At 36.3% G+C, this 24,065-nt stretch overlaps 1 protein-coding gene and 1 pseudogene across 3 annotated transcripts in view; one reads left to right on the plus strand and one right to left on the minus strand.

The window, feature by feature from the left end:
- The window catches only part of Anapc10 (anaphase promoting complex subunit 10), a 95,128-nt gene that overhangs the window by 47,482 nt on the left and 23,581 nt on the right, over nt 1-24,065 (plus strand). The gene's annotated exons all lie outside the window — the stretch shown is intronic.
- LOC124103112 (aspartate aminotransferase, mitochondrial-like) lies at nt 9,936-11,388 on the minus strand (annotated as a pseudogene).

Raw genomic sequence — 24,065 nt, forward strand, 5'->3', positions numbered from 1 at the left:
TGGGTCTGTGGTAGCCTTAATCCTGAGTATGCAGGGGCCTTCTAGGTACCTGATTCCCTGAGGCCATGGTGCCACAGTTTGGCTGGGCACAAAATCACGAGCCACTCAAGCAGGAACAAACTTTATTTCCAAAACTCCTGCAAATGCCACGCACGCAGCAGCACGTGGCCTTCTCCCAGGACACACTACACCAACAGGAAATCCCTCCTCCGGAATTCCCTCCTACCGCACTTCCCCAACCAATGGGAACTCTCCGGGAGTCCCGTGAGAGCTCCAAAGTAGCAGGCTGAGGCGGACAGCACAGGTCTAATCTCCAATTGAATGCACATCTTAACATAATCATTATCATCTCAATGGCTTGCTGGCTTCACCTTTCAACCAAAAATGCCATGCGTCATTCCTACTTGGCTATGGCTCTCAGCACATGGAAGTTGGCCTGCCACTAGGGTGGCCCTGTAGCCTGAACCCATGAGGCTAGGCCTGGATCTTAAGTCCACAAGCGCTTGCTTAAGGGTATTTCTCGTTCTTCAGTCTGTGGGTTCTGACCTGGCACAAGGGTCTACTGGGCTGGACTTGGACCTGGGATCTCTTAGAGCAGGCTTAGACACTGGGTCCACTGAAATCTGACATCCTGGAGACCAGCCTGGAGTTTGTGTCTGACATGGGGTAGCCAGCGATTCTGGGTTCACAGGGCTGGGCCTGCAGGTTAGCCTGGAGGCTAGGTCAGCAAGAGCTGGTTTGGGTGCTGTGGCTGCAAGTGACAGCTTGGAACTGGGTTCACAGAGGTGATCTTGGAGCATGAATCCAGGGTACAAGCCCAGCAGCCTTTGTCTCTGGGTGCCAACCTGGTTTTTAGACCAGAGGTGCTGAAATGCAGTGGAATAGGCCTGAATACTGGATCTGTGTAGAAAACCTGGCTCTGGACTGGTCTGGAACCTGGAGTGGACCTGGCACTGGGCTGGCCTGTTATCACCATCTGCAGATGCTTGATATATTTAGTTAGTGTTTAGTGCTGTGAAGACTTGAGATATTTATTTCCTGTACTTTGCTAAATATTTCATTTTTGTTAAAATGGTTTGCTCATATTGAGAAACCTTTTTGGGGTAGAGTTGTATTGTTTTGGGTTGTATCTAAAGATTGTCGTAATTCCTAAGGTAAGTTTGGAATATGTGAAATACTAGAAATATTTTTATTTGATCTGTGTGGTGTATATTTGAAATGTCCACCAGATGTCACTGTTGTCCTTTATAGTTTTTTGCCTTCTAGTTGTAGTAAGTTTAACACCTTGTCTTAGTTGTACTAGTTTTTCCTCAAGTGTATATATTCAAAAACTCTGATGAATTTTAGGAAACATGCATCTTCATACAAGATTTCTAGATTTATGTATTAAAGATGTTTTGTTCTGTTGTAAATTTTACTATCATTAAATTAAGAAATTTGAGAGGTTAGTGAGAGAAACTTTAAATGATATTTGGACCTTGTGGAATACTTTTAATACTTTTAATATAGTCTTCACTTTTATGACACCATTTAAAAGTTTAAACAAAGGGCTTTTATCAGTAGTCCCTGAATTTTTCTTAGTAGATTTATATTTCTGTGTAGTGACCATATAGCCCCATGAGACTGGTATCCTAGATGTTACCAGGTAATAATGTTGTTTTCCTGGAAAACTTAATGAACATACTGCCTTTTTGCCATGGTTCTCACTAAAGTACCATAAATTTTGGATGTCACTTTAAAATATTAGTGCGTCATTCTTTATAGCTCATGATATGATATGATATGTCTTCTAATTATTCATCTTTTTATGTGATTTATTCTACTTATCATTTTCTTTTATAAGTTATATAAATGTGCCTGATAGCATATTTTTTAAAGAAAAGATGAAGCAGATCATGATTATTTTTTAAACATTACTTCACTACAATGTACCCTCAAGGAAAAAAAAAAAAAACAGCCCTTACTTCTTCTTAGATACCAAGACAAGTGATTAAAATTCTGTGAACTTTTATGAGGTTTGTAGAGCCATCATTAGTTACAGGAATAATTTAACTGAGTGGAAAATCCAGCTAAATCTTTTTATATTTTTCCATGGATGCTTGCCCACTGGAGGGTGTAGTATGTATTGGAGTATTTTAATAGGTTTTCCTTTTTTACTAGAAATTATGGATTTGTTTACTTGAAACACACTACTGATTTTCTATAGTTTTATTATTGATTTGAAGCAGTAACTTTCATTAAAAATTAAAGATGAGAAAAGTGAATGACATTTTAATCCAAAAATTATTCTTTTTCTACCATATATATTTTACATGTTTCAATTATGAAGCATGTATTATATCTAGATCTTTGTTGCCTCTGTTGAAAAATCTCTAGAAAGTGATCAGGATCTTTAGTAGTCAAGAATGAATATTTTAACCTCTGTACCTAAGGAGGGACTTACAATGTGCTTTCTGCTGTTTTGGCCAAATAAGTTACTGTTACTGCCAGAATTGATTTTATTTGTGTCTCCTCAATGTACTTTCTTGTGATCAAAATTTTCTTTCCCACACAAATTGGGATTTAAGAACATTTACAAGATGTTTGCAATTTATTGCTTCTATAAAAGGGACTGTTTCTATACAGAACTGAGAATTTTGCATTTTAAAATCTTGATATCAGAATCTTTTCAGAATCCTTCATTTCAATTGTGTTACTTTTGTGCAGAAAGTCATGTTATTCAAGAACAGTTTTCGAAGATAGCATTTTAAAAAGGTTTGAATTCATTTTATTTTATCATTATGTTTTGAGATAGTATCATTCTATTCTGTTGCTCTTAAAGAAGAAGATAATGCATGGTGGAAATTTTCATCATTTAAACTGAAGAACCAAAAAGTATATCTTAGATATGAACATTTACACATTTTAGTAAACATCTCCAGCAGAAATACAAGAACATTTTTCAATTTGCTAGATAGTTATTTCTTTTTTAAAAAATATTGTTGAAACTTTTTGTATTATGTATGCAAATAAAGTGATTTGTTGACAGCTCTTAGAAGTATTTTTATGCTATTGTATGGAAAACAATTTGTTAGCTTACATTAAGCAGATATGTTTTCAGCATATGTGAAAAGTGGTCTTTTGGTTTATTGTTAGCACTCTGTTTTTAAACTTTGTGGTCATGAAAGAATAAAATATTGATGGAGCAAAAGATTGAACCTCTAAGTGATTTTTTTAAGCTTTGTTTTTGTCTTCAGATAATAAAGCTGTTATCAAGTGATTTTTTTAAAGAGGAGGTGTGAAATAATTCTTCAACATTAAGAGAGCTGTAATGATAGTTTCCCCTTCTTCCATGTGGTCAAGTCTTTGGCTCTCTAAATCTATTTGTGTCTTAAATCAGTAGCTCTGCTATGTGAGTCCATATGTGGTGTTTTGACAGAAATGGTTAATAAGTCAGTTCTTCCGTTAAAATAATATTTACTATTATAATTTGAGTTCCATTAATGTGTGTGGTAGAGTAAGAAGGCACAAAGTCTCTGACTATCCGTTGATCTTAAAATCTACTTGTATTTACTTTCTTATGAGGGACTTATTTTAAACAACTTGATGTAAAGTGGAATGACTTAGGCAGTATCTCCAAACAAATTGGTTTGATAAGACAGAGAACATAATTTATTGAGTATTTAGAAAAATAACTTGTTGAATTTTTAACTAGTTTTTTAAAAAAGAATTTTTAAATTAGTTGTAATAACTAACTTTATTTAGCCTTTTAAGGAAGCATAGTAAATAATTTCTAAGTCAGAAATCTTATTCTTTTATATCATTTATATAAAATGAACATATGGACTTTTTGAATTATTTTATTTGTAATTGTATGTTACTTGTTTCCAAAATAGAATTGAGATAACTATGCATTTGGGTATATTTCCTTTTGAAACTAAAATATGGTTGCACAGTAGAGTATTACATATATTTTTAACAGAGAATCAATCTTGTATCTTTTTTTTTTTTTTTTGCTTGATAAGTTAGTTGTAATCTGGCAATCCTATACAAAATAGATTTATGCTTTATTTTGTAAATCTGTATTTGTGGCTTGCCCAGTGCCAGGCACTGTTAGATACTAGGAATATATAACAAAAGAAGTCACAGTTTCTGCCCTTAAGCGCTTTATGGTTTGGTGGAAGGGATAGGCAAATAAACCAACAATTTACAGTTTAAGGAAAATATAAGTATAAAATATAAATTGTTTTGGTTAAAAGTAGTTTAATTTATACTACCTAACCCCTCAAAACGTACTTAGGAATAAACTTAGTTAACCAAAGAGATGAAAACTCTAAAACATTGGTGAAAAAAGTTGAAGAGGTCATAAAATAATGGAATGACAGTGGGAGATAATATTTGCAAACTATATGTCTGAAAAGGGTTTAATAGCTGGAATTTATAAGGAACTCAAAGAACTTAAAAACAAAACAAAATCCAATTAAAAATGGTCAATAGAGCTAAATAGACGCTACTCTAAAGAAGATGTGCAGGTGAGCAACAGGTATATGAAAAAATGTTCAACATAAGAAATCATCAGAGAAATGCAAAACCACAATGAGATATCACTCTGCTCCTGTTATCAAAAAGATCAAATATAGTAGATGCTGGTAAGGATATGGAGGAAAGGAAACCGTTGTACACTGTTAGCAGGAATATAAGTTAGTTTAGCTATTGTGGAAGACAGTAATGAGGTCCCTCAAAATGCTCAAAAGAAAATTATTGTATGACTTAGCAACATTACTTCTAGGTGTATATTCAAAGGAAATGAAATAACTATGTTGAAAAGACATTTGTGCACCAGTGTTTATTGTAGCACAATCCGTGGTAGCCAAGAAATAGAAACAACTTAGGTCCCCATCAGCCAATGAAGGGATAAAGAAAATTTTGTACATATACACAATGGAATACTACTCAGCCATAAAAAGAATGAAATGCTGTCATTTGCTACAACATGAATGGAACTGAAGATTATTATGATAAGTAAAATAAGTCACGCATAGAAAGATATGAACAATAGGATCTCATTGGTGTGAAGAATCTAAAAAGAGTTAACCTCACAGAAGTGGAAGTAGAAAGCTGGTTATCAAAGAGAGTAAGGGGGTGGGGAGGGCGTAGAAAGTAGATAAGAAATTACAGTGGATACTAAATTAGAAGTAGCAGTAAGAAGTTCTGGGTGGGCTATTGTATAGTGGGATGATTATGGATAACAATTATGTACTGTACATCTCAAAAAACTAGAACAGTTTCATTGTAAATGATAAATGTTTGAGGACATATGTTTAAACTGATTTAAATATTACACAATGTATATATTTATCAAAACATATTTTGTACCTTTGTTAATATCTATAATTTTTGTTTTTATGTTTCAATTAAAAATAAATTTAAATTAGAGAAAGTAAATACATGTAAGGGGAAATGGAAATTGTTACGGTTTGGATATGAGATTCCCTCTGAAAAGCTCCTGTGTTAATTCAGGAATGTTCAGAGGTGAAATGATCAGATTATGAGTGAGTAACATAGTCAGTGGGTTAGTGTATTTGTTGGATTACTGTAGGCAGTTGGGGCGTGACTGGAGGAAATATGTCACAGGGGCTGTGCCCTTGGGGATTATAGATATTGTCCCCGGCTCCTTGCCCTCTTGTTTCTTGCTCCTGACTGCCATGAGCTGAGTACCTCTCCTCTGCTACCTACTTCCACTATGATGTTCTTATCTTTCTCAGACCCAGAGCAACTGTGTCATGTGACCATGGACTGAAACTCTGAGCCCAAAATAAACTTTTCCTCCTCTAAGTTGTTCTTGTTGGGTGTTTTGCTAATAGTGACGAAAGGCTAACTATACAGGTGTGCAAAGAATATTAGGAGCAATGGATTAAAAAGTTTTTCTAAAAGAGATGATGGATTATCTGACTCTTAAAGACTGAAAAATAGCCTATTGAGATACAGGATAAAGTCAGGCATTCCTGTAGGGAGCCTGGGGCACATACAGGTATGGAAGAATGGCAGCATGGCAAGTGGCAGAACTGTAAGTGATTCAGTAGGTCAGGACTCTGAGTAGGTATGAGGGAGTGGCAAGAAAGACTGGAGAATTACTCATTCAACACATTTATTGTGATTTAACATGGTTTCTATGTATAAAGAGTTTACGCTCCTGTAGGGAAATGTAATTTATAATTGTTTCAGGAAATTCAGATAAAAGTAAGGTTTTCAGGGAATTTCGATTTTAAATAAGGAAACACTGATAAAGTTTCATTGTGGGAATGCTGGGGCTGGAGAACCTGAAGATCAGGTAGGCAGTATTTGAAGCAGAATCAAAAGGACTTGTGACTGATTACTACCTGATAAATATTGAGAATATGGGTAGTGTTTGACTAAGTAGGGGAGGGGCATCTAGAATTAGTCTCAGATTCTGGTAGCTGGTCAAATGTTGCCATTTACCAGAAATGGAATACAGAGTTAAGAAACATTTTCTAGGGAGTGAGGAAGGTGGAGAAGAGGGTGATAAGATAATGAGATTAATATTTTTAAGTTTTTTAGATTTTTTTATATATATATATATATATATATATATATATATTTATATATTTGACAGCAGAGTGTATTTTGACTTATTATACATACATGAAGTATAACTTCCCATCATTGTGGTTGTAGTGTCTATTCATATATGGACATAGGAAAGTTATGTTGGATTCATTCTGCTGCCTTTCGTATTCCCATTCCCCCTCCCTTCCTTTCATCCCCCTTTGTTTAAACCAGTGAACTTCTCTCTCTCTCTCTCTTATTGTGTGTTAGCATGCACATATCAGAGAAAACATTCAGCCTTGATTTTGTTGGGATTGGCTTATTTCACTTGGCATGACAGTCTCTAGTTCCATCCATTTACTGGCAAATGCCATAATTTCATTCTTCTTTATGGCTGAGTAATATTCCATTGTATATATCTATTCATCTGTTGGTTCCATAGTTTAGCTATTGTGAATTGAGCTGCTATAAACATTGATGTGACTGCGTCACTATAGCATGCTGATTTTAAGTCCTTTGGGTATATGCCCAGGAGTGGGATAATTGGGTCAAATGGTGGTTCCATTCCAAGTTGTTTTGTTTTGTTACTAGGGATTTAACCCAGGGAAGCTTAAGCACTGAGCCACATTCCAGCCCTTTTTAATATTTTATTAGAGACAGGGTCTCACTGAGTTGCTTAGGGCCTTGATAAGTTGCTCTGGCTGGGTTTGAATTCCTTATCCTCCTGCCCCAGCCTCCTAAATTGTTGGGATTATAGGAGTGTGCCATCTTGCCTGGCTCCGTTCCAAGTTTTCTGAGGAAGTGAGATTAATTTTTGTCACTGGTTTCTGGTATCTCTTCAAATGGATTTGAATGGGGAATCGGATACATGCATCTGAATCTGAGGAAAAAAGTTTTGAGTTAAGGTGTAGTTTAAGAGCCCTCAGTGTATAAGGAGAAGCTGAGGTCTGGTATTAATTCACTTAAAGTGTGTATTTAGTGGAAAAGAAGAGTGCTATGTCTGGAACCATGGAAATGCCAGTACAGGTTGAATGTCCTTTATTCAAAATACTTCAGACCAGAAGTACTTAGGATTTCAACTTTTTTATTTTGGAATGTTTTCCATATACATAATGAGATGTCTTGGCGATGTGACCCAAACCAAAACATGGAATTTATTTATGTTTCATATACACACCTTATGCACAGAGTCTCAGGCTAATTTCATGCAGTATTTTATAATTTTGTACATGAAACAAAGTTTCATGGTGTGGACTTTTTTACTTGTAGAGTTATGATGGAGCTCACAAAGTTTCAGGTTTGGGGGTATTTATGATTTCAAATTTTCAGATTGGGGTACTTAACTAGTATTTGAGCCAAGTAAGATGATTACAAGGGTATTCTTGTTTCATAATGCATCGAGTTGGAAGATTTTGTACTGCTAATGCATTAGTAAGGTAAACCTAGAACTTGGTGAGGTTTATTGCAAGAGCATTGAACATAAGGTCACCTATTTTGAATTGATCTCTTATGGCAGTTATAGAAGAACTACACTGTTCCTTTTATGCACAGTGGTCGTAATGATAGCCAAGGGCAAAGAAAGCAAAAATAAAAATTTAAAATCCAGCAGGATGTATTTCAATAGGAATACATACTTTATTTACAAAAGGAAAGTATGCTGGTCAGGACAGGTGACCAGAATGGGATGTGCATGTGTCTGAAATGGTAGGCATTTAATAAAAGTCATAAAATCTGCCAGTAGTCGGCCATAGGTTTGCCAGTGACCCATGCTTGCGTAGTTTGCTTCAAAAAGATTAGCTGAGCAAATGAGATTCCCTTTCTCATATAATAAATTTGTTTTTGTTATAAAAAAAATATCATAAAATTTATCATCTTTACCACTTTTTCTCCTAGTCATAGGGATTGAATCCAGGAGCACTTTATCACTGTGCTACATCCCCATCCCTTTTTATTTATTTTGAGACAGGATCTCTCTAAGTTGCCTAGGCTGGTCTTGAACTTGGGATCCTCCTGAGTAGCTGGGATTATAGGTGTGCGCCAATATGTCTGGCCCATCTTCGCCATCTCTATAAGTAGAGTTAAGTAGTAATTACATTCACATGGTTGTACATTTCCAGAACTTTTCATCCTGCAAAACTGAAGTCCTGTGGGGTTCGGTGGGGCATGCCTGTAATCCCAGCAGCTCAGCAGTCTGAGACAGGAGAATTGCGAGCCTCAAAGCCAGCCTCAGCAACAGCAAGGTGCTAAGCAACTCAGTGAGACCCTGTCTCTAAGTAAAATACAAAATAGGGCTGGAGATGTGGCTCAGTGGTTGAGTGCTCCTGAGTACCCCCCCCCCCAAAAAAAGCCGCAACACAAAAAACTGAAGTCCTCTTCTCATTAACTAATGAGTCCTCATTTCCCTCTGCTTCCAACCCCTGTTGACCACCATTATGCTTTCTCTGATTTGACTATTCTAGATATCTCATATAAATAGGATCATATTTGTCTTTTGTTTTTGTTTTTTTGGATCTACAGTAATTTTATTGTAACAGAGAAACCAAGCTGCAGTAAGTCGACATGATTAGAGCAGAAGGTGGTTTTCGTTCCAAGGGTGAAGCCTAAGCCTGGCTGGCAGTACACAAACCCTAGACTGTCTCCTTTCTGATCCTAACCTATGTTGTCTGACTCATGATGTGAGGTTAGTAGCTGCACAACCACAAGGAATGAAGGAAGAGGTCCAGCGGGCAGAGGAGCACCCCAGGAGGAGACAATTACACAGTCATTGATGAGGATGCCGGCATAAAGTGCAGGCACCTACTCTCCACTATTCTTTGCCAAGAAAGAGAGGGTATGGCATGAGCAGAAAATTATGTTCTCCATTCTTAAATAGATCCTGATATGATGGGGTTCATGGTTAATCAAGCAATAGAATGGTATGGAAATCTAGGCTGGTTATAGATCTTTGTGTTAAAGAAAAGGACAACAATGGTAAGAAGAGACAGACATTTTCCTTATTTTCTTAAATAAGACAGGAAACAGCATCTATTATTTTCCTTGCTGCAGTGGCAACAGACTCATTGGTTTTTGTAAAGCACGATTTGTGCAATATGGTCTGTTGATAGGATGCTCCACCATGGGGGGACAAATGTGAGGTGGACTGTTAATGACACAACTCAGCCTATAGCATGAGCTATGTCTCATGCTGGATCCGCAGAGGAACCCCTTGCACCACACAGAGCTTCATTAAAGCTTCTGAAATTAGCAACATCACGACAGGTTTTTGGTGCTGTGACTTTCTTATACATATAAACTCTTTCAAAAAAGTTGGAGATAAAAGGATGATGGGGTAGTTTGGTTTAAAGCCACAGAGTTCCAGATACCAGCCATGGTTGCCTCTGCTCTATCTCACTACATGTTCTTTTCTGAGAAACATATCCAATCACTAAGTGTTATGCACTGTGGTTGAAAGAAATGACCTCGCCACCATCCACCCTCCCTCATCCTGCATGTGAATCACACAACAGCAGGGGCTGACGACAGAAAGGTTGTCTCTGTTCTCTCACCAGGAAATTACTTGGTGACCTGGTGGATGGCATGGACAAGGTAGGCCACATTGTTGGAGGTGACCCCTGCCACAGAGATGCGGCCATCCTTTGTCATGTAGATGGAGAACTCCTTGGTCAGTCGCTCTACCTGTTCAGGGTTTAGGCCTGTGAAACAAAACATGCCGATCTGGTCCATAATGTGCTGCCAGTTGTGGGAGGAGCCCTCCTTTTGAGGTTGGAGACCAGCTGGGTCCACATGCTAATGATACAGTCAGCCATGCCTTTCACTTCCTGCAACCATTGCTTTCACAAATCCAGAGAAGTCAGGATGGTAGAGGCAACCCGGGCCCGTTAAGAGGAGGGTTGAAATACAAGGGGCGAATCCCAGTCTTCAGTGTGACTCCACCCTTTTGGCTTCATCAGCATCTTTGCAGACTACTTTGAAGGCTCCCACACGCTCGCCATATAAGCCCATGTTCTTGTCATGTGATTGGCAGAAACAAACATTAATGCCCTGTTCAATGAAGTGGTGCACAGCCCAGGCATCCTTGTTACCATCACCACTGGCAAAGCCTTGGTAGGCCATGTCCAAGAATGAAAAGAGATTCTTTTTCTTTACCACAGACGCTATTTCCTTCCACTTCTCAGGACGAGGGTCCGCTCCTGTGGGATTGTGGGCACAGGCATGCAGGAGAAGAACACTCTGCTCTGGCATTTTTGAAATGTCTTCTGTGGCGCCTGTGAAGTCAAAACCACAAGTCTTGGGGTCATAATACCGATAACCCTGTAGCTTCATGCCAGCATCCCTGAAAATGGGTGTGTGATTTCCCCAGGACGGTTTGGGTAGAAAGACATCTTGGCTGAACTTAAAAAATCTTTCCATAAAATTGGCTCCAACCCTTAAGGCATCAGTTCCAGAAATGGTCTGCACGGTGACAAACCGGCCACTTTTTAACACCTCACTGTTCTCACCCAGGGTTAGTTCTGCAGATGCCTTACAAAATTCAGCCAGTCCACCATGGGCAGGTATTCCTTGTCCAAATTTTTTGCAGCAATCTGGGCCTCTGCCTTCCGGACACTAGGGAGCACATAAGGCTTTTCCATTATCATCCTGGTAGGCACCGACTCCCAGGTTCATCTTTTTGCTGTTGGTGTCTCTCTTGTAGGCTCCAGTGACTCCCAGGATGGGATCTGGGGGTCCCATTTCCACATGGGCCCACGAAGAGCTGGCTCTGGCCAAAGCTGCGGCGGCGAGGCCGGGGTGGAAGGCGCCAGTAGCCCCAGAGAGGATGTGGCCAGAGTGCAGCAGGGCCATAGTGGATGGCAAGAGGGCAGGAGGTAGCACAAGACAGAGCGGAGGGCAAGTCAAATTTGTCTTTTGTGACATGCTTATTTCACTTAGCATTATGTCCTTAAGGTTCCATCCATGCTGTAGCAGTGTGACAATTTCCTTCATTCTTAAGGCCAAATATTACATTATGCATATATATCACATTTTGCTTATTCATTTCTCTGTCAGTGGGACATGGTACTGATAACCCTGTAGCTTCATGGAGTGCCTCCGTCCCTTGCTTAATTATAAATATCCCAAGACCCTGCTTTCGGCCCCTTTGGATGTATACCCAGAAGTAGGATTTCTGTATCCTGTGGTGTTTCTATTTTAAATTTTTGCTTGTCTTAGAAATTTCACTCATTAGAAGAATACAAGCTATTAGATAAGGGAGGCTACAGTACAGTCTAGAATGAATAGAGTAGATGAAAGAACATAGATAAACAGGAGAGAGGAAAATAGAATTGGACCAATGACTGGTGCCCCATTAGTCTTATTTGCTGACTTTTCCTTTGGTTATCAGGGATAGATACAAAGTTTTTCAGCAAACCCCTGTCAGCTTTCCATTACTGTAATAAAATCCCTGAGATATTTAACTTATGAAGAGGAAAGGCTTATTTTGGCTCACAGTTTTGGAGATTTCAGTTCATGATCCATTGGCCCCATTGCTTTTGGGCCTGTGGCCTCACAGTAGGGAGTATATGGTGAAACAGTTGTTCATCTCATGGCAAAAGAGAGAAGAGGAGGAAGGGCTGAAATCCTAATACCTTCTTCAAGGCCACACTCCCAATGACTAGACCCCACATCGTAAAGGTTCTACTACCTCCCGATGACACAGAGCTGAGGACTAAGCCTTTAGTAATGGACCTTTTCAGACTAACTAGAGCAACCCCCTCATCCTATGGGAAATTTTGAGTGAATCTTTTTTTTGGTAATTAACCTGTCTCTTATAATAATATCGGCAGAATGTGCTGCTACAAATATTGCTTGAAACTACTGGAAGCATTTTATAGTGATTTAAAAGTCAACTTTGGGCTGGGGATGTGGCTCAAGCGGTAGCGCACTCGCCTGGTATGCGTGCGGCCTAGGTTCGATCCTCAGCACCACATACAAATAAAGACGTTGTGTCTGCTGAAAACTAAAAAAAAAAGTAAATGTTAAAAATTCTCTCTAAAAAAAAATAATAAAATAAATAAAAGTCAACCTTAACTGAGGTAAGCTCAGTTGAGCTCAGTTAAGGTTCATCAGTGAGCTCCTCTCAGTTTTCCCAGCTTCCTGTTTTGTATGTGGTTAACGAAGAATTGTCAAACCTTTCAGTTTCAGTATAAACAAATGAGAATATTGGAATGGAAGATGGGAATATAAGGCAATTAATACTTTGTGACCATTTCTCCTTCCTAAGGGAATTAGAAGTCATGCACATTTGTAGATATTTGGAGGTCTTTCCTCGTACATTTGAAGTTAATAGTTGATGGTAGGAAACAAAAACAGTAGCCCAGCTCTTTTGCAAATGTTTTTAAAATGAATTGTATGCTTTGTAATTATCTTAAGGATAGTAATTATTCGTGTTGAATAATTATTATAATTGAATGGTTTACAGCTGGTCTTGATTTCTTTCTTTGTTTTTTTTTCTGGGGGGGGCGGGGTACAAGGGATTGAGCCCAAAGGTGCTTAACCACTGGTCCACATACCCAACCCTTTTTATTTTTTATTTTTGAAACAGGGTCTCACTAAATTGCTTAGGGCTTTGCTAAGTTGTTGAGGCTGACTTTAAACTTTTGATATTCCTTCCTCAGCCTTCTGAGCTTCTGGGATTACAGGTGTGCACCACTGCACCCTGCTAGTCTTGATTTCTGATGCTGAAGTATGTAGATCTGTGGCAGTAGACAGGAGACTTTCAATGAATTTCTAATGAGAAAAGAAGATCTGACTTCAGACTAAGTGGTACCAAAGCTTTGAGATGCAGAAAAGAGATGGTTTCGCTGATGTTAACTACCTAATGACTATTGAGCCCCTAAAGTCTTTAGGCTTAATCTTGTCCGAAATGAACAGAATGTTTTGTAAGTAGCTCTTTGAATTTTTCGTTACTTATTTTTTATAACAAGAGCTCTTGCTGTGTATCCTATATTTATTCCATAGGTTTCCATTCTTTGCCACCAAATAAAACCGTCACAGAATGGCAGGTCTCTAGATTAAAAATATATCATCTACCCCCAACTTTTCTCTCCCAAAAGTCAGGATGAAAGATTTTCTTAGGGTTTGCTGGGCATATTGATCTCAGATAATGAAACACTCCAACAACTTCTCTTTTCAGTTCTTTCCTGAGACTACATATATGCTGCTTAGAAAGTGAGATCTCATAATAAATGAGTACCCCCACTGGCTTTTGAATGAATTATAATAGAAATTTTTAGCCAGTAACTACTAAAATGCTATTTTAGCATACAGTTGTCCCTTACTATCCGTAGGGGCTGCTTCCAGGACCCTGCAGTTATCAAAATCTGTAGGTGCTTAAATCTCATGTAAAATGGCATAGCATTTGCATATAACCTATACACATACTCCCATGTATTTTAAATATTCCCTAAATTACTTACCATACCTAATACAATGTAAATACTATATGATTAGTTGTTATATTGTATTATTTTGGGAATGATGACAAGAAAAAAATGTCCTGTAGTGTTTGATACTCAGATTTTCTTCCCACAAACATTTTTGATTCATGGTTGATTGAATTCATAGATGTGAAGTCCACAGATACAGACAGCCGACTATATTATATTAGTAGATCTATTTTATCAGTAGTTAGAGACAACTAAAATTTGAAAATATGTAGAGTCCAACTCTATGAACTATATAGTGTTATTTTACTCTTTTGTAAGATTTTTTTTAAATTATTTTTTTATTATTTCTTACATACATCACAATAGAGGAGTGCATTACATTCATAATTTTTTTGCATTTCAATTCTTATTACACCTTTATACCACATTTTATCAAATCTCTGTTTGTATATAAGGTATGTCAATACAAATTCACATCTTCATACATGAATTTTGTATAATGATGACCATTTCCTTCCACTATCCTTGCTATTCCCATTCTCATTCCCTTTCCCTTCCACCCTATTCCCTATCTAGAGGTAATCTTCCTCCCTTGCTCTCCCAACCCCATTTTGAGTCAACCCCCTTATATCAGAGAAGACATTCAGCATTTGTTTTTTGGGGTTGGCTAACTTCACTTAGCATTATCTTCTCTAATGCCATCCATTTCCCTGCAAATGCCATGGTCTTATTTTATTTTTTAGTGCTGAGTAAAATTCCATTGTGTATAAATGCCACATATTTTTAATCCATTCATCCACTGAAGGGCATCTAGGCTGGTTCCATAGTTTAGCTATTGTGAATTATGCTGCTATAAACATTGACGTGGCTGTGTCCCTGTAGTATGCTGTTTTTAGGTCCTTTGGGTATAGGCCGAGAAGAGGAATAGCTGGGGCAAATGGTGGTTCCATTCCCAGCTTTCCAAGGAATTTCCATACTGCTTTCCATTTTGACTGCACTAATTTGCAATCCCCCAGCAGTGTATGAGTGTACCTTTTTCCCCACATCCTCGCCAACACTTATTATTGTTTGTCTTCATAATGGCTGCCATTCTTACTGGGGTAAGATGGTACCTTAGAGTAGTTTTGATTTGCATTTCTCTGATTGCTAGAGATGATGAGCATTTTTTCATATATTTGTTGATTGATTGTATATCCTCTTCTGAGAAGTATCTGTTCAGGTCCTTGGCCCATTTATTGATTGGATTATTTGGGAGTGTTTTTTGGTACTTATCTTGTTGAGCTCTTTATATATCCTAGAGATTAGAGCTTTTGTATATACTTCTGGTATACAAAATGATATTCTGATAAGTGTTCATGTTGTGGAACAATTATTTTCATAACTATCAAGCTAATTGTCATGTGTATTACCTCACATGTTTTTGTGGTGAGAGCAATTAAAATTGTCTTACAATTTAAGGTATGTTGTTTTTACCTATGGTCACCATGATGCAAAACAGATCTTTTAAACTTACTCCTCCTTTATGAGTGAGATTTTATGTACTTTGATCAACATCTCCCTAATTCCTACACCACTAACTCTGGTAACTATCATTTTACTTTTTGCTTTTATACATTTGACTTTTCAGATTCTTCTTTTTAAGTTTCAGATTCTTCTTTTAAGTCAGATTGGGTGATATTATTTCACTCCATTAAAAAAAAAGCATTTATTCTTCACATGCTCCCCCTCCTATGAATCAGCCTCCTTATATCAGAGAAAACATTTGGCATTTGGCTTTTTAGGATTGGCTAACTTCACTTAGCATTATCTTCTCTAACTCCATCCATTTACCTGCAAATGCCATGATTTTACTCTCTTTTATTGCTGAGTAATATTCCGTTGTGTATATATGCCACATTTTTTTTTTATCCATTCATCCACTGAAGAGCATCTAGGTTGACTCCACAGTTTAGTTATTGTGAATTGTGCTGCTATAAACATTGATGTGGCTATGTCCCTGTAGTATGCTGTTTTTAAGTCCTTTGGGTATAGACCGAGGAGAGGGATAGCTGGGTCAAATGGTGGTTCCATACCCAATTTTCCAAGGAATCTTCATACTGTTGTCCATATTGGCTGCATCGGAGGGAAAGGGAGGGGGCATGGGGTTAGAAATGATGGTGGAATGTGATGGACATCATTATCTAAAGTACATGTATGAAGACATGAATCGGTGTGAATATACTTTGTATACAACCAGAGATATGAAAAATTTGTGCTCTGTATGTGTAATATGAATTGTAATGCATTCCGTTGTCATATATAAATAAAAAATAATTTTAAAAAAGTTAAAATAATCTTATGTTCTTTAACTTTATAGCTTTTCAATTTTGTGAGTTGACTTAGTATTCAGATTATGGAAACACTTCTGAAATTGAGGAAAAAGTACTTTGTGATTATTTAATAGTAGATAGTGTCCTTAGACTAAATTCTTGCAAAAAGAATTGAACATTCTTTAAGATTCTGATTTTTGCTCTCTCATTTTACCTAATTATGGTTATTCTGACCAATCAGTATATGTTGTTTAGAGTGTCTCTTTTACAATAACCATACACAATAAAAACAGTGGCCTTTGGCTCATTCCTCTAATTACAATTTCTTTGAGAAAAAAATGTTAAGGTGCCAGGTGCAGTGGTGCATGCCTGTAATCACAGGGCGGCTCAGGAGGCTGAGACAGGAGGATCTCCAGTTTAAAGGCAGCCTCAATAATGGTGAGGTGCTAAGCAACTCAGTGAGACCCTGTCTCTAAATAAAATACAAAATAGGGCTGGGGATGTGGCTCAGTGGTCGAATGCCCCTGTGTTTGTTTTGCCCCTGGGTTCAATCCCCAGTACCAAAACAAACACACACACAAAAGTTAAAACCTTTAAAATAAAGCATCAATTTTCACTATTCATTAACTATTATACATAGTTTGGATATAATTTTTAAAATCTTAATCTCAAAACTTTATTTTCCTATGTTTTATGAATTACTGCAAACAGGTATTATGTACAATACTTTTTTGAGAAGTTGCTGTGATGCTGATAGTCTTAAAGAGTCTTTTTAAAAATTTTTTGTTGTTGTTGTAGATGGACACAATACTTTTATTTAGTTATTTTTATGTGATGCTGAGGATCGAACCCAGTGCCTCACATGTGTTAAGCAAGCACTGTACTCCAGCCCCTGAAAGAGTCTTGAAGGCTAATTTTTGTATTTTCAGACTGTTCCTCCAAGAGTTGAATTTAATCTTCTTTTGTTTTTGTATTAGAAACTGCTTGAAAGATATGCATTTCTTTAGCTATTATAAATATAATGTTTGGTTGCATTATTTTTTTTTAAATTGCTTTTATAGAACTTCTCTTTAGTGTTAATCCATAGTCCTACAGGGGGTGAGGGAGAGATGTATATGAACTCTTGTCAGTCACCAATAGATGGTATTAGTAGTTGCTTTTGTAATTGAAAATTTTCATATGTGATTAAGTAGACTTTATGATGGCTCTTTGGGAACTGATCTTGTCTTTAAGCAGAAGAATCTCTGTATGTGTCAGAATTAACAATGATACCCATTTTGTTTTAAATGCCAGGAACCTTCCAGCCAGATTTGTGCCCTCCTTAATTGTGTGTGTGTGTGTGTGTGTGTGTGTGTGTGTGTGTGTAATCTTTGATAGCTTCCATTATTAGTACAAGGGCATTATCTCATCTTGTTCACCTTCATGGCTAGGTTCCTGGCACACAGTTACTTAGTTAATATCTTGTGCAATTTGACCCCTGCAGTGGCCCTTCATATTTAATTTTTAAAACAGTGCAAGGAGCATCTGTTTTAGCCTTACTGAAGGAAGGGGTCCAAGGTAGATTAGTTCTTAAAGTGATCCTACCCTGTGGGCACTATTTTCTGATAGAAGCATGTGATCTTAGAGAAGATAATTACGAAAGAGGATGCAGTGTACTTTGGGGAATCTGGGAGACTCATAATTCGCCTCTTATCGAGGCCCACAGGTGATAAGCCCAGATTAAGTATGACAGGCAGGCACTGTAGGAAATAAGTAGTTAAAAAAAAAAAAAAAGAGGTACTCTTTCCCTGCCCTCACTCTTCAACCTGAGTATTTAGGTAACCACTTCAATTTAAGATAATATAAGGATGAAACTCAAATCAAAATTATTCTCAGCTAGTTTGTAAAATCTAGTTGGTAAATGTTTGTCTTAAAGATTTAAAGTTTTTATCATTTTATTGTTTCTCTGAGGAAAGCCAGTGAAAGGTATTGAGAGGTGTTCTTGACTTTAAAATGAAGATTTGCCTTGTGTTAAGAGGGAATTGCCTAAGATAAATATGGGATTCAAATTTGAGAGTTTCTGTTGATTAAAATCAGGATTATCAGTAGCATGGAATTACCATGACTCACTGAACTCCATTTAACTTGAGGTTGTAGTCATTTGAAACTTGCTGATATTCCCCCAGAGTCATATTGTGCTCACCACTGAACGCGAAGTTCTCTAACCTTGGCTTACAGGGGGAAAAAACCAGTCTGTTTCATAATCTGCAATCTGGGTTTTAAATATTGTTTTCAGAGTAGGACCAATGGATGAGCCTAGGACAGGAAGGAGCATGTGTCTGGATTGTCTTTGCCACATGCTGCTTTATCACAAGATCAGGGTTTATTTGTCTTGTGATATAGGGCAATTTCTCTGTCCTCTTTGAGCCTCTGCTGTTTTCTTTAAAAGCTGAGAATCATAATGCCTATATTGCATGGGTGGTTGTGAAGATTAAATGAGAGAAGCTAAAAAAACATCTACCATATCCCTGTAGGCGGTAGCTTCTTAGTCAGTGTAGATCATGTCCTTCTATACTCTTCTCCTTCAGCTTCATACTAACTGCTTGCTTTACCTTTGCTTACTTGTGACAGCAAATGGAAAGAGCTGGATAAATGTGTCCTATCTATATTAAGCCATGGTCAAGTGAAACAGCACAGGTGGGTTGTTCTGGGTTTAATTCCTTACTATCAGAGCTAAGCATGAAGTGTTGCTGTCACTTTTTCCTCCCCTAATATTAATATTTGGCATTTCAACATCAACTATCCACAGCTGGACAGAGTGCATCTGCTGAAGGTTATCTAGTTTTTTTTTTATTAATGATATTTCTGTTGGTGTTAGATTAGATAATACAAATTTACTCCTTTGAAACTCTGCTATCAGTGGCATTATTATTTTGTGGCATATATAAAGTAATAGTTTAGCAATTTTAAGCCTTCTGGTTTTTATTGTTGTTGTTATTGTTAATAGAGTAAGATCTAATAGAGCATATGTTTACTCTTATCAGAGTATTAGATCATTCTTGACGTAGGTGATTGTTTGCTAATGTGAATTCTTCCTTTGATTTTGTACTCTGTTCTTGAAATGTTTTATGCTATGGGATTTATTTTGATTAGATTTATTTTAAAAAACAAAGCAGGCTTAATAATATGGATGACTTTGGGTTTTAATTCGGAACCATTATACTTTACCTGAAAGGTGTATTCTTTTAAAGTAATTCAATATTTACAGTAAAAATTTTTTAAATGATTTTTATTCATCTTAACTGCCATGACTTTTAGCCAACCCAGTAGTTTCAAGAAAACTCTAAGTTGCACAAATATTTTCCCAAACTTTTTCACTAAGCAGTGAATGGAACCTTGAGAGTCTCCCTACCCAATTTGAAGGAAAGGAAATTGGAGGTCATAATTGATTTTCAAGAAATACTCAGGGCATGCTCCTGTAACAAGTATTTGCTTTTAGGGCAGTTTGATGTCAACAATTGAACAAACTGTGTGTTTGAAAATATATAAAACAAAAACAGAAGTAATTATCATGTGCTTTTTTGCTAGAATGTATGTTAAGTTGGCTCACTAAGTTAGTTAAAAAATTATGACATGAAAAGTCATTCTTTGCCAAGAAATTGTCACCTTGACACCTTGTGGCATTAAGGCAGCTTTTCATTTCTGTGTGGTCTGGCATATTAGCTAATACTTTTGCTTTAGAAACTGGGAATACTGGCATGTGGCAGTTCAGATGAGTATGTGTATATGTGAGCATGTATGTAGAAGATCCCTGGTACATTCACAGACATAAGAGTAATTTAGATTGGTGGTAATATGAAAAGTAACTGGAGTTTTTGCCATTAATAAAGCTTTGATTTTGATGTAATTATATAGCTATCAAAATGTCCTTACTTATTAATCTCCTTCAAGTTGTTCCTCATTAATAATTGGCTATCATTCTTTCATAGAGGGCTTTGGAGCTTGGCAATATTCTCTGATCTACTTATTACAAAATGACACTGGGAGATGACCAAGGGATTACCTCATAACTTTTAGGTTATGAAAGACCACAGTTTGGTGAACTAGACACATCTGATTTCAAATCTTAATTTTGCCACTTAGTAGCTGTATGAAACTTGGAGTCACAGTTGATTTCTTTGGAACTTTGGTTTCCTCAAATAATAGGATATCATTGGATTCCTGGGATAATTAAGTTAAGTTGTGAAGTACTTATTCGTATCACCTGTCACAAAGTAAACAGTTAATGCAGATTCTCTCATGTGTTTTTTAAAAAGCCAATTGTATTTGACAACTTAAAGGTGTTTTTTTGAATATTTGAAGTAAAGTACAGATTTGTTTTCATATTAATTTCTGGGAAACTAGTGATGTTTTCTGCATCTTGGGGAAAAATCTTACTAGATAATGGATAATATGTGGTTCTCATATGTTTTATTTAATTGTATAAACATGTAGGAACATGTAGGCATAATGCCTGATTTTTAATTTTAAGAAGCTTCAAAATATGAACTTATAAAATAAAAAATGTGATTTGTATATTATTATTTACATATCAGTTCAGTTTGGGGGAAATGTAGAGCTTCTGTCAAATAATAAACCACCTATTTGGGGGAAAGTATATAACTGTAGTATGTTATTAAGATAAATTTAAAATCCCATTAGATGATCAGTATTGTCTTGTTTCTGAGGTTAATTGGCTGCATTCAGTTATAGGTTATGAACGGTCCCACTTGAATAATCCACCAAGCTATCAAGCAGAAAGACCAATAGTTCAGAGGACTAATTGACCCTGTCAGTATAATAGAAACACTTACAAATAAAATTCTCTTTGCCAACAACATTGCAAATGAAAACCCCAGAAGAAACTGTTATGTCCTGTAGTTGTTCTGGAATGCTATGATTCAGTTAGCAGACTGTGGGTGGGGTGGGTCATGGTGGGAGTTGGGGGGACAAGGAAACGTAAAGGATAGTAGGAATATTCTGGAGGGAAAATAATCAGGCAAAACATTACAGAGAAAGTTTTTGAAATGACTTTAACCATCATGAATGTCCAAAAGGTACTATCATTGTATCTCTGAAAAAATAGTGTCGGGCTTTTTTCACCCTTCTTCTGAATCTGAGAGGCTTTAGTATTTGGTAGTCATTATTGCACTGAGCTTATTTTTGAAAGGTAAGAAAGGAAAAGGAATTTTATCCTGAAACTCATTTTAGGTAATATGGAGTCCAAAATTATTTATGAGAAGTTGTGCCACAATTTGTAGTACTGTAGGATAGTGATAACTTTCCTGTTGCATTTTCTTTTTTAAAAAGTCATCTTTTACATTGTCAGGAAAAATCACAAATTGTAAATGAGCTTCAAAAATACTAATAAAAAAAGATTTATAATGGAAAGAATTGATGGTATATTTCACCTAGAGTAAGAAAGACAATGTGTAATAAGGGATTTTGTGGTTTTACAGCTCAGTGCATGTGTTTGAAAGCTGTTCTCTCAGCAACGTGGGTGGCAGGTTATGCTACCATATAATGTATTGTAGTTGGCTCTCCACACTTGTCAGGGTTAGTGTTCAACCATTCGGAAAATTTTCCCATTGTTCTATCATGTGAACCAAGACTAGTGTTGAATTCCCAATAACTTACAAGAAAAAAGGTTTAATTAGAAAGTTTGAAATTTGATTACTTTTATTGTTTCAATACAGCACTATATAATTTAGTATTTTATCTATTAAAATTACTTTTTAGTGAAAAAGATATATCAAAATCAAAACAATATCTTCTTATTTTTAAACAGATTTTACAGAAATTTGTACACTGAATCCTGCTTTTTTTTTTTTTTTTTGTAACACTCTATTTCCATCTTTCTTTAGATGGACCATAGCTCTTGGCAGCTAGTGCATTTTTAGGAAATAATACTGTTTCTAGTAAGAGTTGCAGAGAGAGAGAGGAAAAAAAAAAAAAAAACTTTGTGTGAGGTCCTTGTAAACTGAACCTTTGGAACATTACTTTATTTCTTTTCTCCCCCTTTTGTGCTTCTTCTCTATTTGTGTAATGGTTATAAATTATATCGTTTGAAAAGAAGAATTAAAAACATTTTATTTTGTTATGTTTGTACTTAATTATTTTCTTTACCTGTTATTTTAAAGATATACAGAGAAATAAGCAATTATGGTATTGAAATTCCATTGTGCCAGCACCTCCAGAGCATGATCCAAAAAAAACAGAAAACCGCCTGCTGGGTTGTCTGCAGTGTGCTTGTGTGAACATCAGTGTCTGCTGTTCACACATCATTTTTTTACTAAAAGTTCCTCTTGGAATAAAGACTCTGTGTTTTCTGAGTGTAGTGAAACATTTGCTGGTCCTTATATTTTCAGTTTGCAGGGGTTTCTGTTTGTAGTCTAAGTTGTCATGAATGTATGCTACACTATTGTTATTGGCACATCAAAAAGTAGAAAAATGGACTTTCTGTTTACGTACTATAAAATAATGAAAAATTTAAAATAAAATTTGAAGTATTGAAGGTGAGAAATAATGATCTTTTGTTAAATATCTGTGAAGAAGGGTTGATTTCATTATTAATTCTTACTCCTTAAAATCTATTTTATTTATAAAGTAAAGTATATCTTGGCTAGATACACATAAAAATATAAATGTCCTTATTTTACTTGAATTCAGGTTCTTTACATATGTTGCCTTCTTGGCAATATTGTTTTTTGAGTTAGTCAGATTTTTCAACTGACCTACATAATTACTCCCCAGTATGTTAGGTAGTGTATTTATGGACCCTCAGAATGATTTTTCATTTCTGATTTTTACTCTTGTTGTGCTTCTGAGTGTCATGTTAGATACAAGCAGGAAATTGCAAAAATATTGTACAGTACGTTGACAGTCTTAATCATCATTTGATTCATAAAACAGCCAAAAGAGAAATTATTTACCAAATCATGAAGACTTCAGGCTTAAATTGATAAAATGGAAGTTGTAGCCTCTAGTCTCCCATAAGGTTCATTAGAATTATTCAATATCCTTTTTTTTCTTAGAAACTTTTCTTCTGGAAGTTAATAAAAGAGTAATTGTGTAACTCTTTGTTGAAACTGGGTTTTGACCATCTTAACTGAGATAATTTTAGTGGTTTTTTTTTTTTTTTTTTTTTTTGCATTTGAGTTTCTTGATTAATTAAAAGGCACTTTCACATTTCACAATAGTTGTATGACTCTTTTAATTATTGTTTCTTCTGATTATTAGAATGAGACTCCTGTATATTGGGGACCAGTTTCTAAATTTTAGTCAATTTGTCTGGTAGATAATGATGTTTGCTAATCCCTCACACATGTTCTTCTTGATTTACTTCTTATTAAGTAGTTGTCTTAGCCTTTCTTTTTTTTCTTTCTTTCTTTCTTTTTTTTTTCAGACCAGAATATGGAAAAGATTGCCATCTAAACAAAATATATCTCACATATGGCTTTTGGAAGGGGAAATAAAAGCACCAAGTCCTTAATGTGTTAGTTTTCTAAGGGCCTAGGGCCCTGAGTTTCCTGATTGCCAGGAAGCCTAATTGCTCACAGGGCAACCTGGCGTGCTGCCATTTCCCCACTGGGCTGTTTGTTGGTGCTTGTGAATAGAACAAAAATGTCTCTGCCTTTTCTCCTTAGTTGTTGCTGGTTGCATTTTAAGAAACAAGTTAATATTTTCTCAAAATGATGGTTAATTTATGTAAAGCTGAAGTCAAACTTCATGATAACTGAGCCGTAAGTAGTAAAGTTAGTTCAGTGCT

Source organism: Marmota monax, unplaced genomic scaffold (assembly GCF_021218885.2).
Source record: "Marmota monax isolate L192 unplaced genomic scaffold, Marmota_monax_Labrador192_F-V1.1 WCK01_AAM20220418_F8-fsc00039, whole genome shotgun sequence".
NCBI lineage: Eukaryota > Metazoa > Chordata > Mammalia > Rodentia > Sciuridae > Marmota > Marmota monax.